The sequence below is a fragment of the Phaseolus vulgaris genome, chromosome 8 (assembly GCF_051622355.1).
Source record: "Phaseolus vulgaris cultivar YP4 chromosome 8, ASM5162235v1, whole genome shotgun sequence".
NCBI classification, from domain to species: Eukaryota; Viridiplantae; Streptophyta; class Magnoliopsida; order Fabales; family Fabaceae; genus Phaseolus; species Phaseolus vulgaris.
Window position 1 is genome coordinate 43,327,954 of NC_143505.1, and position 12,619 is coordinate 43,340,572.

Sequence of the window (12,619 nt, forward strand, 5' to 3'; positions counted from 1 at the left end):
TTTTTCCTCAGCCTGTGTGAAGGGTTTTTGAACTGTTTTGGTTTAGGTTAACTTAACTGTCAAAACCAATTCAACCGGTTAAATCGACATTTCAACCAATTGATTTTTGAATTTCTTAACAGCTTTTCATAAAACTGTTAAATTTGTTTTCAGTTATTTACAAACTGTTTTGGCTCATGTTTAACTAATTAAAACGGCTAGTTTGATGAGCTATAAAGTTGTGATTACCCTTCCTATTTCAAATAGAGAAAAGAGATTCAGAAAAGATTTTGTGAAAGTTTGGATTCAAGAAAACAAGATTGCCTTGAGTTGTGCTTTGGTTAAAGAGTGGATTAGGAGCAACTGTGATTTCCTGTAATCAGGTGTAATCTTCTCTTGTAATTGTTTTTTCAGTTTGAATACTGTAATCTATGTATCTGTAAAGTCAGAGGGTTGTTTGGAATGTTTGTGTAAGAAGTCAATGAGTGGTGTGTGTTCTTGAGGAGTTCAAGATCATCACTCTTGGTGTGTGTTGCTTGTAATCTAGGGTTGATTACATAGTGGATTCTCAGTGGTTTCTGAGGACTGGATGTAACTTTTGGTTAAGAGTGAACTAGTATAAACATTCTGTGTGAATCTCTCTATCCTTACACTCTTTAAACCGCTTTAACTTTGTTTTTATAAAGTGTTGATAAAAACAACTGATTGTTTCATAAAAACAACAGGTTGATTTTCTGCATCGAGCTTAAAAACAGCTTTATATTTGACTGGACAGATTTTCCATTGATTAATTCTTCATAGCTTTCTTCTCTTCCTTCAATACTTGCGAAAATATTTCAAAAACAATTCAATCCCCTCTTATTTTAGCCCTATAATTCTAACACTTGGCATCAAGAGCAAGGTTCTTGAAAGTCATTCAAGTTTTGATCCTAAACCTTTTTTAAATGGCTGAAAAATTATCCTTTGGGGAGGGTGCTTCAATAAACATGCCACCTTTGTTTTGTGGACTGGATTATCAATTATGGAAGGTCAGAATGAAAATCTTTGTTGAATCAATTGATAGAGGAATCTGGGATGCTATTTTAAATGGCCCTTTTGTTCCTAAAATTGAAAAAGATGATGTTTTCATTGAGAAACCTTGGTCCCAATGGACTGAGAGTGAAACTAAAAAGGCTCAGCATGATTGCATTCCTAAAAATATCATCTCTTCTGCCTTAAATTCCAATGAGTTTTTCAAGGTCTCAAAATGTGCTTTTGCAAAGGAGATGTGGGACATCCTTGAGGTTATCCATGAAAGCACAATTGATGTGAAGAACAACAAGGACAAAAACCAACCATCAAACAGGTACAATACCAAGAATGTTAATGAATTTAATTCTACAAACTACACTTGTTTTGGATGTGGTAAGTATGGACACATCAAGGCTAAATGTCCAAGCAATCTGAGCAAAGAAAATGGGGGTTACAAGAAGTATAAGAAGAAAGGCAAAGCAAGAAGAGCATACAATGATGATTCATCTTCAAGTTCTTCATCAAAGAAAAATGGAAGCCAATCTTTGTTTCATGGCAAAGGAAGAATCCGAATCAAGTAGTGTAAGTTCAAGCTCTTCCATTAATGTTCAAAATGATAGCCAACTTCTTGAGGCCTTCAAAGAGACTCATGAAGAAGTTAATAGGTTGGCCTTTCTGAACAACCGGTTGAAAGGTTTAAACAACTGGTTGAAAAATCGAGTCAAGACTTTGGAAGAAGAGTTGAACCATTCAAAAACTGATTTTGAAACTTTGGAAATGATTTACAAAAGCTCTTATTGCAAGTGTGATTCTAGCTTTTGTGAAAATTGTGAATCACTTGAAAAGAAAGTCCAATACCTTTTAAAAATTGTGGACAAGTTTTCCAAAGGCCAATCCAATCTTGAATCTATTCTTGCTTCTCAAAAATGTGTTTTTAGCAAGGCTGGGTTGGGGTTTAATCCAAACAGCAAGAACAGATCTGTTTCAAAACTATTTTCAAGTTTATTTGAAAAACAACTTGTTGTTTTGTACAAGTTGAAATTTGCTTTTACTACATGAAAAATGGTCATATTGTTAGATTTTGCAGAGTAAGAAGGTTTTCTATTCCCAAAGGTATTTTGAAATGGGTTCCTTGGGTTTTTAAGGTTCCTAAGCTTCCTACTAACATCATTGGACCCACATTCATAAGGGGACCAAATCTTGCTTCTTTACCTTTTCTTGTAGGTATCCTTGAAAGCCAAGAATTACATTGGGTGTAAGGAATGAAGTCTCAAGGGAAAAAGCCTTAAAGTCAGTTCTTGTCCCTGCACTTTTCAAATGTGTACATCTAGCAGGGTTCTTTGAATGTCAAGAGACATCCTTGACACATGCATAATGGTTCGTCAAAAGAGAAACTTCAAGAATAAAGAGAATATGTGTGTTTTCATTTCTCAATTTATGTAAGTGTGCCTTAAGACCATATAAACATCTCAAAGTCTTCTTTTTGGGTGAATCTATTGGGGTTCTATGTGCAAAGGTATGAAAAAATTGCATACTACATTTTTAGTCAATTTAAAAGGTAATTTTTTGTTATGAAAAATGTTCTCTTTGCTGTTACAGTAAAACAACCGATTGTTTTTTCGAAACAACCGATTATTTTGCCTTTGACACCTCTGTATAATGCTGCCAAATTTGCTTATGCATGGATAAACCTATGATGTGAGTTGATTTTAAGAGTTTTCACTTAGGTGACACTTTAGATTTATGATTGAGATTGTTAAACAATTAATAGTGAAAATCTAAGGAAAATCCCCACTGGACATTAACTTAACCAAGTGGTTAGGTAGATGTGAAGGTTCATTTCACAAAGGCAAAAGGAAAAGGAAATTATAAGGTGAAGATGATGACAATTATGGTGCAGAATTTAAGCATGGAAAGGAAGAATGAAAGAAAAGACCGAATAGAAACAAAGGAAGAAAAACAAGAACATATTTATGAAAAGAATGGAATGATAATGGAAGGAAAAGATGAAGGAAAAGGAAGCTTATGAGAAATGAAGTTTGAGATGATGAACACGCCACTTGGCTGATGAAATGACTCCAAGACAAGTGTTGGAAGCCGCCACTTGAGAGCTCTCAAATTCTCACAAGATAAGACTAATGACTAAGAGGAACAAGCCTCACTAGCATCTCACACCAAATGTGCAGAGTAACTTTTCTCTATTTCATTCAACTTGCAAAATACACTAGGTACGCCCCCTATTTATAGGTGAAGGAGTCTTAGAGAACAAGCTAAAGAGGTAGGATGGGAAAAGGGAAAAATCGGCAGCCTTAGGGTTTGACTAAGTCAAACCTGCATCCTAGGCTTGTCCTTCTAGAAACTAGGTCAAAATGCCTCCCAAAAGGGCTAGGAACAAGCTAAAATGCTACCCACACCCCTATTATGCTAAAGGTACCTTATTCTAGCCTATATTTGCTACTTGGACCCCCAAAGTGATCCCAAATTATTTACATAACTTTTCTCTTGTGGAAAAGACCAGAAGAAAGAACTTCTTATATTCTGGTTTGTTAGAATGTATGGCTTTAAATTAGACGGGGGGTGAATGGTTTAAAAAGGGTTTTCGCAATTTTTTAAGTCTAGAATGAAAACACAAAGCAAATAAGCAAAACACCATAAAAACAATCGGTATAAAACTGAATTTAAAGAGTTCAAAGGATAGAGAGATTGAACACACAGGTTTATACTAGTTCACTCTTAACCAAGAGCTACATCCAGTCTTCCCAAAAACCACTGGGGAATCCACTAAGCAATCAACCCTAGATTACTTACAACACCACCAAAGAAGTGACCTTGATCCCCTCAAGACACACACTTCCTTTGGCTCAGCACAACACCACTAAGAATGTTGATCTTGACAACCTCAAGATCACACAACACTTCTCAGCTTCACACACAGAGTTTCTTCAAAGGTACAAAGGATTACACTTGTTACAGAAAAGATCTAAAATCAATACAAGATGAAAATCCTATATCACACTCTCTTTGATCCAAGCAATCTCAAAGCAATCTTCAACTCTTCAAAAGTAAAATCAGTTAAAAACTCAAATATTTTTTCTTTGATTAAAACTAAGTTCTTGTTTGTTACATAATCTGAACAAACTATTTATTGCATTCAAAGACTGGTCAAAGCATTTAAAATTGGAGCGTATTCAGTTATAAAATCATTTAATGCTCAGTCAAAGCACAAAACAGTTTTCTGTTATGGTCCCAAAACAAACAATCGGTTGAATGCTCGAATCAATCGGTTGTTTTGGTTTGACAACAATTCAACCATCAAAAACAATTTTCAACCTTTCTAAAAACACCTAAGTATAAAACAATCGGTTGTTTCGACAAAACAAAAGGTTGTTTTTCACTTAGTTTGAAAAACACTTTTCTTTTAAAAGGTTTGAGAATGCTTAAGCTTTGGATTCAATCAAGAGTGGATTTAACACATAAAATCTACCCCAGATCCTATCTAAAGACAGCTCAGCAACAACAAGCACATCCAGCCTTCCATCAACCTTCAAAGGGTTTGGATTCTTCAAAGCTTGAACCCTATTTGATGAAGACAAATCCCTGGTTGCTTGTGTGGATTTGATTGAATCTGAAGCAGTTCCTGCAAGACAAAGTTTAAGCAAAACACCATATCTCTGATATAGGATTAGAGTAAAAGCAGAAAGTATACTAGCAGTTCTAAAACCAGCAAAAATAAGGCTTACTTAAACATCCATAAACCACATAGAGTTTTGCATAAATTTTAAAAGATAACGAAAGACAACACAACATAAATCTCCCCTATTTGTCTTCACAAATAGACAAAAAGAAGAGATAAAAAGATAATTGTTCCAGATCATACAGAAATTTAAAATAGAAGCAATTAAACTGTTACAAGACCAAAAACAATCGGTTGTTTCGTGAATTCAACCGGTTGTTTTTCCTTTAATCTTCCTTGCTATACTGGAGTTCAAAGATCTGATTCTGAACAACTTCTATCTGTTCATCCAAGGTCATGAACTGTGTATCCATGCTGTTGAACCTGTTGTCTATACTCTGGAAGTTGCTTATGTTGGGTCTATTAATGTCTAAGTTCAAGAGGGGAGGGGTGAATTGAACATATAAAATTTTCGCAAACACAAATTGTTTTCAGTATATCAGAGGTAAAAAAACAAATTGATTTTAGAATGAAAAGATTGATTCTTCATAACAGACTAACACAAACAGAACTACATCAGATTGGGATTAAGATCAAATAGTGAAAGATAGCTAAATCAGATTGGTTCACTTTTAACAGTTTTGAAGAACACACACTATACCAAAAGAACAATCAAATTTATTCAACACAAGGCTTTAAAGACAATGAATCTTTAACATGAATTTTATGAAGAAAACTATTAGTTCTTAATTCAATTACAAACTTATATTCAAAAGCTTTGTTTATGATTAGAGAACTTTTCCAGATTAAGAAGAACAGTTTTTATTAAGCCCAAAATTAACAGATTTGATTTCAAATGAACAGATTTCGTTCTTGACAGAATTAAGAAAAAACCAGAACAAGTGCAGGGATGAGAAGAAAAGTACAAGCAAGCTTTTATACTGGTTCACTCATAAAGAGCTACATCCAGTTTCACCTTACTCCAAGGTGGAATCCACTAAAACCAGTTTCAATCACTTACAAACATAACAGTTCTTGAACACTACAAGAACAATACAACCAATGCTGAAAAACCCTATTTCAGCACACCTTGCACTCCAAGAAACCCTATCAAGGAGTGACTAACACTTACACCTTTACAAACAAGAATAAAGGAAAGATAACACCTGAAAAGAAGATGCAAGAACTCAAAACCAGTAGTTCAATTTGCTGCAGAACTGCACCAACACCTTCACCGAGATCAAAGTTTTCCTAGAAAAAAGCACACTTGAAGATCCCTTTGGAAAACCTTTCAAAAACTCTTTTCAATCCTTCTCCTCACATAGAAAGTGTTTAATCTCTGTCAAAAACGTGATTGCTCAACAAACTTTCATGTGAGAGAAGCTTTTCTTTATATAGAAAACAGTTTCTAACTACTTTTCAAAAAACAGTTGAAAAGCTGTTATGAAAACAACAGATTCAGTTTAAAACTAAATAGATTTATTTTTAGGAAAACTGCCAACTCAGCTAACTGAAATAACTGACTGAGTTGTACCTTTGGTGCCCTAACCAACTTTCGAAAAGCCTTTTAGCAAACCAAAAATAAACCTATTCTTTTATAGAGAAACAAATTTATTTTTGTGCAGTATCCTGATTTTTTTGAGAAAACTCTAAAAAGCTTTTTGAAAAACCTTTAACCACTTCAAGTGCTTGATCTAACCTTGACTAGGCATCTAGGACAGGTCATGTAGCAAAAGGCAACCTTACACATACACAACCCTAAATACAAGATCATTTAAACCCATTATCCACTTCAAAGCAAACTAGTTATTTTCTACATCAAACACACTAAGACTAGGTTAAGAAGAAGCTTCATCCATCTTCAACAGCTTACACACAAATCATGAAGATTTCTTTGATTTTCAGCAAATCCATCAAACCTATTGACACGGTATCTTTCAAAAGAAGAAATGGATGGCATTTCATCTCTTTGATTCCCTGCACTAGTTCCAGCACCTAGATTGGTTTCAAGTTGCTCTTCTTGATGAAAATCCATGTCAGCAGCTTGATCTTCTTCATCAAAATCAGCAACTGCAGCACTTGATGAGGCACCATGATCACCATCTTTGCTCACCCATTTGCCACCTATTTTGGTGAATCCCATCTTGCTAAGAGAGCCATTGTTCATCTCTTGAGTTGACTTAACCAACTCAGATGTCTCATCTTCCAGATTCACTTCAAAATAAAGCAGAAATTTAGAGATCAAAACAACATAGGGATAGTGATAATCACTTAACCTCATGGCTTTTTGCATGTGTTCTTTGATGATGTGGATCCAATTGATTATGATCTTCTTCATGATGCAGTAGATGTACACTAGGTCCTCTTTTGTTAGGACAAAATGATTGCTCCCCCTTGGAGTAAGAATCCAAGTTACAATAAGAGCAAGCAACCTTTCATCTAGCTTTAAGCCTCCAACCGAACAAGTTCTCACTTGGGCATTTTGATTCTTCAAGCAACTCTTGTAGTATTGGACTTCGTTGAAATCCTCCACTACTCCAAGATTTCCCTTGTTGATTCTTAGGCCAGCATATTGCAAACAAGCAACAACATTCCACTCATCATAAGTGATCTCCATGTCAACTCCCTTCACATGAAAAACAAGGTTGTTTCCCTCAAAATTGAGATTGGTGTAGAACACCCGAATCAAGTCAGGGTAGATGTTTCCCTTCATCTCCAGGAATCTTCTTAGAGATTGATCTTTGAGTAGCTTCCTCACATTGTCTAGCTTTTGGCTTTTCAGCCAATCAAAGGAAACAACTTTGGGGTTGTTTATCACCTTTGTGCTAGTTTCAAACCTATACCTTTCAATGAGCTCATTGTCTCCAGAAAACCAGCTCTCTAATCTCCCTCCAGATCTCACTGCTTTGGTTTTCACCCTCTTTGATGTAGGAGGAGTTGATTCCATGACAGCAGAAAAAGGGGCAAAGAGGATTCACACAAGGAAAGCGAAAGTTGTTGCAAGAGATGGTTCAATTGTGAGAGTGAAAAACTGCAACAGAATTTAAAGAAACACTGTACCAAACTACATTCAATGACGTGAGTGGGTTTCATTTTTTCAGAGAGAAAAGACTTGACCAAGACCTGCACAGAAAACGTCAGAAAAAGCAGAAAATCACATGGTCATCACATGTGATCTTTGACTAGTCATAAAGGCTTTTAAATTTTCAAGATTTTGGAATATATTCCTTTATGACATGTTGTAACTTCCTTCAGAACATAAACAGGCTTTCAATACAGATTTATTGACCCAAATCTTTTCGTAATTGATATCTGCAACCGACAAAAATTAAAAAGAAATTAAATCCATTCTTTCACAGTGCTGTCAGATACAAAACAATCGGTTGTTTCGAGGAAACAATCGGTTGTTTTTTTTTGCAGCAAAACAGATTTTGAATTTTTAATCATGAGCAGAAAGGATTCAAACCAGATGTATTTGAACATTTTAAAGGAGATATTTAAGCATGAATATGAATTTAAAAAGGAATTAAAGATATAGATAAGGAAGGTCTTATCCTTTATGATGTTCCTTCAATGAGTCATATGCCTTTTGATCAAGAAGCCTCTTTTGACTTTTGAGAGCCTTGGACTGATACATAACATTGATTCAACTTCAATGTTAGTCTTTTTCTTCTAAGAACCTGATCAGATGACTTAGTTCCACATATTCCTCTAGACTCCCTACATAAACATGAATTCAAGCAACAAGGTTTGGTCCCCTTACAAATGTGGGTCCATTTGGTTTACTTTTGTCATTTGAAACCTCACAACCTTTAGGCATCCATTTCATAAAGCCTCTGGGAACAGAAAATTTTCTTATTTTGCAGGTCTTTCTTCATGCAATAAAAGCATGTAACAACCGGTTGTTTCGACTTAACAATCGGTTGTTTTACTGGCTGTTTTGGAAAATTCTTTGAAAACTTATCTTGCTTGTTTTTTGGATTAAAACCTAATCCAGCTCTTCCAAAAACACAGTTTTGAGATGCCAAGACATTCTCAAAGTTGAATTTTCCTTTTGAAAGCTTATTCACAGTACTTACAAGATAATGCACTTTCCTTTCAAGATTTTCACAATTTTCGCAAATGAGAGTGTCACACTTGCAAGAAGAGTTTTTGCAATGTGTTTCAAGATTTTCAAAATCCCTTTTTGATTTTTCCAACTCTTCTTCGAGTGCCTTAACTCTCTTTTCAAGCCAGCTGTTAAGATCTTTCAATCGTTTTGAAAGAACCATTTGATTAGCTTCATCATGTGTTTCTTGAAAAGCTTCAAGCAATTCACTATAATTTTCTTCATTTAAAGAAGCACATAAACTTACTTCACTTGAGCTGTGTATTCATCATCTCCTTCAGCAATCAAGCATATGTTTGCCCTTTCTTCTTCACTTGATGATGAGCTTGATGAGGAGACTCCATTCTCATCCCAAGCTATGTAGGCCCTTTTTGACTTTCCCTTATTTTCTTTGTAGCTTGACTTTTTCTCCTTGCTTTCTTTGTTTGGGCTATCTGCCTTTATGTGCCCTTGCTCACCACAACCAAAACAGGTATAGTTATTGGAATTAAAATCATTGGATTTTTTTTTTCCATACCTTTCTTTGTTGGTGTTTTTGTTGCGATTCCTTTTCAAGAATTTGCTAAACTTTCTAGATAGCAAACTAAGGTTCTCTTCATCACTTTTATCACTGGATTCTTGCTTGCTTTTGTGCTTGACAACTTTTAAGGCAATACTCCTTACATGCTTTTCTTCACTTTCTTAAACATTGAGTCGATTCATTTCTAACTCATGTTCCCTAAGCTTGCCAAACAAAGAAGCCATACTCAGTGATGTTAGATCTTTAGATTCAGATATAGTAGTTACCTTAGGTTTCCAAGACCTATCAAGACATTTGAGGATCTTGATGTTTAACTCTTCTTTTTCAAAGGTTTTGTCAAGGCTCATGAGATGATTGATGATGTGCGTGAAACTTTTCTGAACTTCAGCAATTGTCTCACCCTTGAGCATTTTGAACATTTCATACTCTTGGATTAGAGTATGCTTTCTAGCTCTTTTCACCTCATTGGTACCTTCATGAGTTACCTCCAAGGTGTCCCACATTTCCTTTGCTGATTTGCATTAAGAGACCCTGGAAAATTCATCTGAATTAAAGGCAGAGGCTATTATGTTTTTAACAATGCAATCAAATTTGGCCTTCTTGCTTTCAGAATCAGTCCATTGAGAATAAGGTTTTTCAATGGAAGATCCATCTTTTTCAAATTTTGGAACAAAGGGGTCATTTCCAATTGCATCCCAAATACCTTTGTCAAGTGATTCTAAAAAGATTTTCATTCTGACTTTCCAAAATTGGTAGTTCAAACCACAAAACAGAGGTGGTCTGTTGATTGAAGCACCTTCCCCAAAAGGTAGTCTATCAGCCATTTAAAAAACAGTTTTACGATCACACTTGAATAAATTTCAAGAACCAAGCTCTGATACCAATTGTTAGAATGTATGGCTTTAAACTAGAGGGGGGTGAATGGTTTAAAGAGGGTTTTCGCAAACTTTTAAGTCTAGAATGAAATCACTTCGAGAAAACTTGAATCAAAATTCATTTTGCTAAACACACAAAGCAAATAAGTACAGCACCAGAAAAACAATCGGTTGTTTCGCAGAAACAATCGGTTGTTTATATCAGTTCACAAATATAAAACTGAATTTAAAGAGTTCAAAGGATAGAGAGATTGAACACACAGGTTTATACTGGTTCACTCTTAACCAAGAGCTACATCCAGTCTTCCCAGAAACCACTGGGGAATCCACTAAGCAATCAACCCTAGATTACTTACAACACCACCAAAGAAGTGACCTTGATCCCCTCAAGACACACACTTCCTTTGGCTCAGCACAACACCACTAAGAATGTTGATCTTGACAACCTCAAGAACACACAACACTTCTCAGCTTCACATATAGAGTTTCTTCAAAGGTACAAAGGATTACACTTGTTAAAAAAAGATCTGAAATCAATACAAGATGAAAATCCTATATCACACTCTCTTTGATTCAAGCAATCTCAAAGCAATCTTCAACTCTTCAAAAGCAAAATCAGTGAAAAACTCAAATTTGTTTTTCTTTGATTAAAACTAAGTTCTTGTTTGTTACATAATCTGAACAACCTATTTATTGCATTCAAAGACAAAGCATTTAAAACTGGAGCGTATTCAGTTATAAAATCATTTAATGCTTAATCAAAGCACAAAACAATTTTCTGTTATGGTCCCAAAACAAACAATTGGTTGAATGCTCGAATCAATCGGTTGTTTTGGTTTGACAGCAAGTCAACCATCAAAAACAGTTTTCAACCTTTCTAAAAACACCTAAGTATAAAACAATCGGTTGTTTCGACAAAACAACAGGTTGTTTTTCACTTAGTTTGAAAAACACTTTTCTTTTAAAAGGTTTGAGAATGCTTAAGCTTTGGATTCAATCAAGAGTGGATTTAACACATAAAATCTACCCCACATCTTATCTAAAGACAGCTCAGCAACAATAAGCACATCCAGTCTTCCATCAACCTTCAAAGGGTTTGGATTCTTCAAAGCTTGAACACACTTTATTCAACATGGTTTATAGCTTCTTCTTCTGCTGATGTTTTCTCGAGGTTTCGTGGGGCCCGGTTTTGTATACTAAGATGACTGACCTTTCTGGGAGGTGCTTGATTTTTCCTTAGTCATCCGCTGGTTGCTTTGGTTTGTATCATGCCCCCCAGGTTGGAAAGAATTCGTCTGTGAATTTAGAACTCCTGCAAATAACATAATTAGTTTGTTCCCAGAGAAGATATTTCTAAGTTTAGTATGTGAAACAAACTTATGTTCATGAAGCTTGGGGAGTTCACATGGGTGAATTCTAGATATAGGCCATGGTTGTAGAGAATGTTTGGGGAAGAGATGATTTGTTTGTAAAAATCCTCTTAGAAGTGGATAACCTTTAAGAGATTTTTGAAGATCATCCCTAAACTTCTTTAACAAAGAGGTCAAGTATTTAGAATTATTTGGGAATCAAAAAGAGAAAGAAGAAGTATACCTAGGAGGTGCAGTGATTTTCGGAGGAGTCAACAAGATGAGACCCACTTCACTTTCCTCTTCTTTTTCATTTTCTTTTTTGGCTTTTGTTTTAATTTGGTCTTGATTTACTTCTTGTAACATTGTGGTTCTTTTATTTGGACAATTGACAATTATGTGCCCAAAACCTAAACATTTAAAATATTTTGTGCTTGATGTTTTGGTGGGCGACTTAGGGGTAGAGGTGGAAGGATTGTGTTTAGAAACTTTTTTATGAGAAGTGGTTTCTTTTGAAAAATTGGAAGGAGAAGTTTTTGTAGAATTTTTGTTTGTATCCTTTCATGAAGATTTGTAGAAGCCATTATGAGTATTTTTGAAAGTTGTTTTCTTCAAAAGTTGTGATTCCACCTTGATGGCTAGGTGAACCACTTTCTTTAAAGAAGAGTACTCATATAATTCTACAATATCTTGAATTTCTCTCCTCAAACCACTCACAAACCTAATTATCTTTGACTATTCACAATCATGCATATTAATTTTAGTCAAAATTGTTTCTAAGTCTTCAAAATATTCCTTTATCGTCCTAGGTTCTTGATGAAGCCGTTGAAGCTTCAACAAGAGTTCTTTCCTATGAGAAGGAACAAATCGCGCGCGCATACATGCTTTCAAATCATACCAAGAGACCATGATTGGCCTCTTGTTTAGCCCAATGTCCATTACAGTTTATTGGCACCATTGGTTGGCATAGTCTAATAAAACTAGGGAAGCTAACCTAACCTTTTGGTCCTCGGTGACCTTATACACATTAAAGAGATGTTCAATTTTAGCTTCCCATTCTAAATACAAAGTAGGGTCATTGGACCCACTAAAACTAGGTAACTT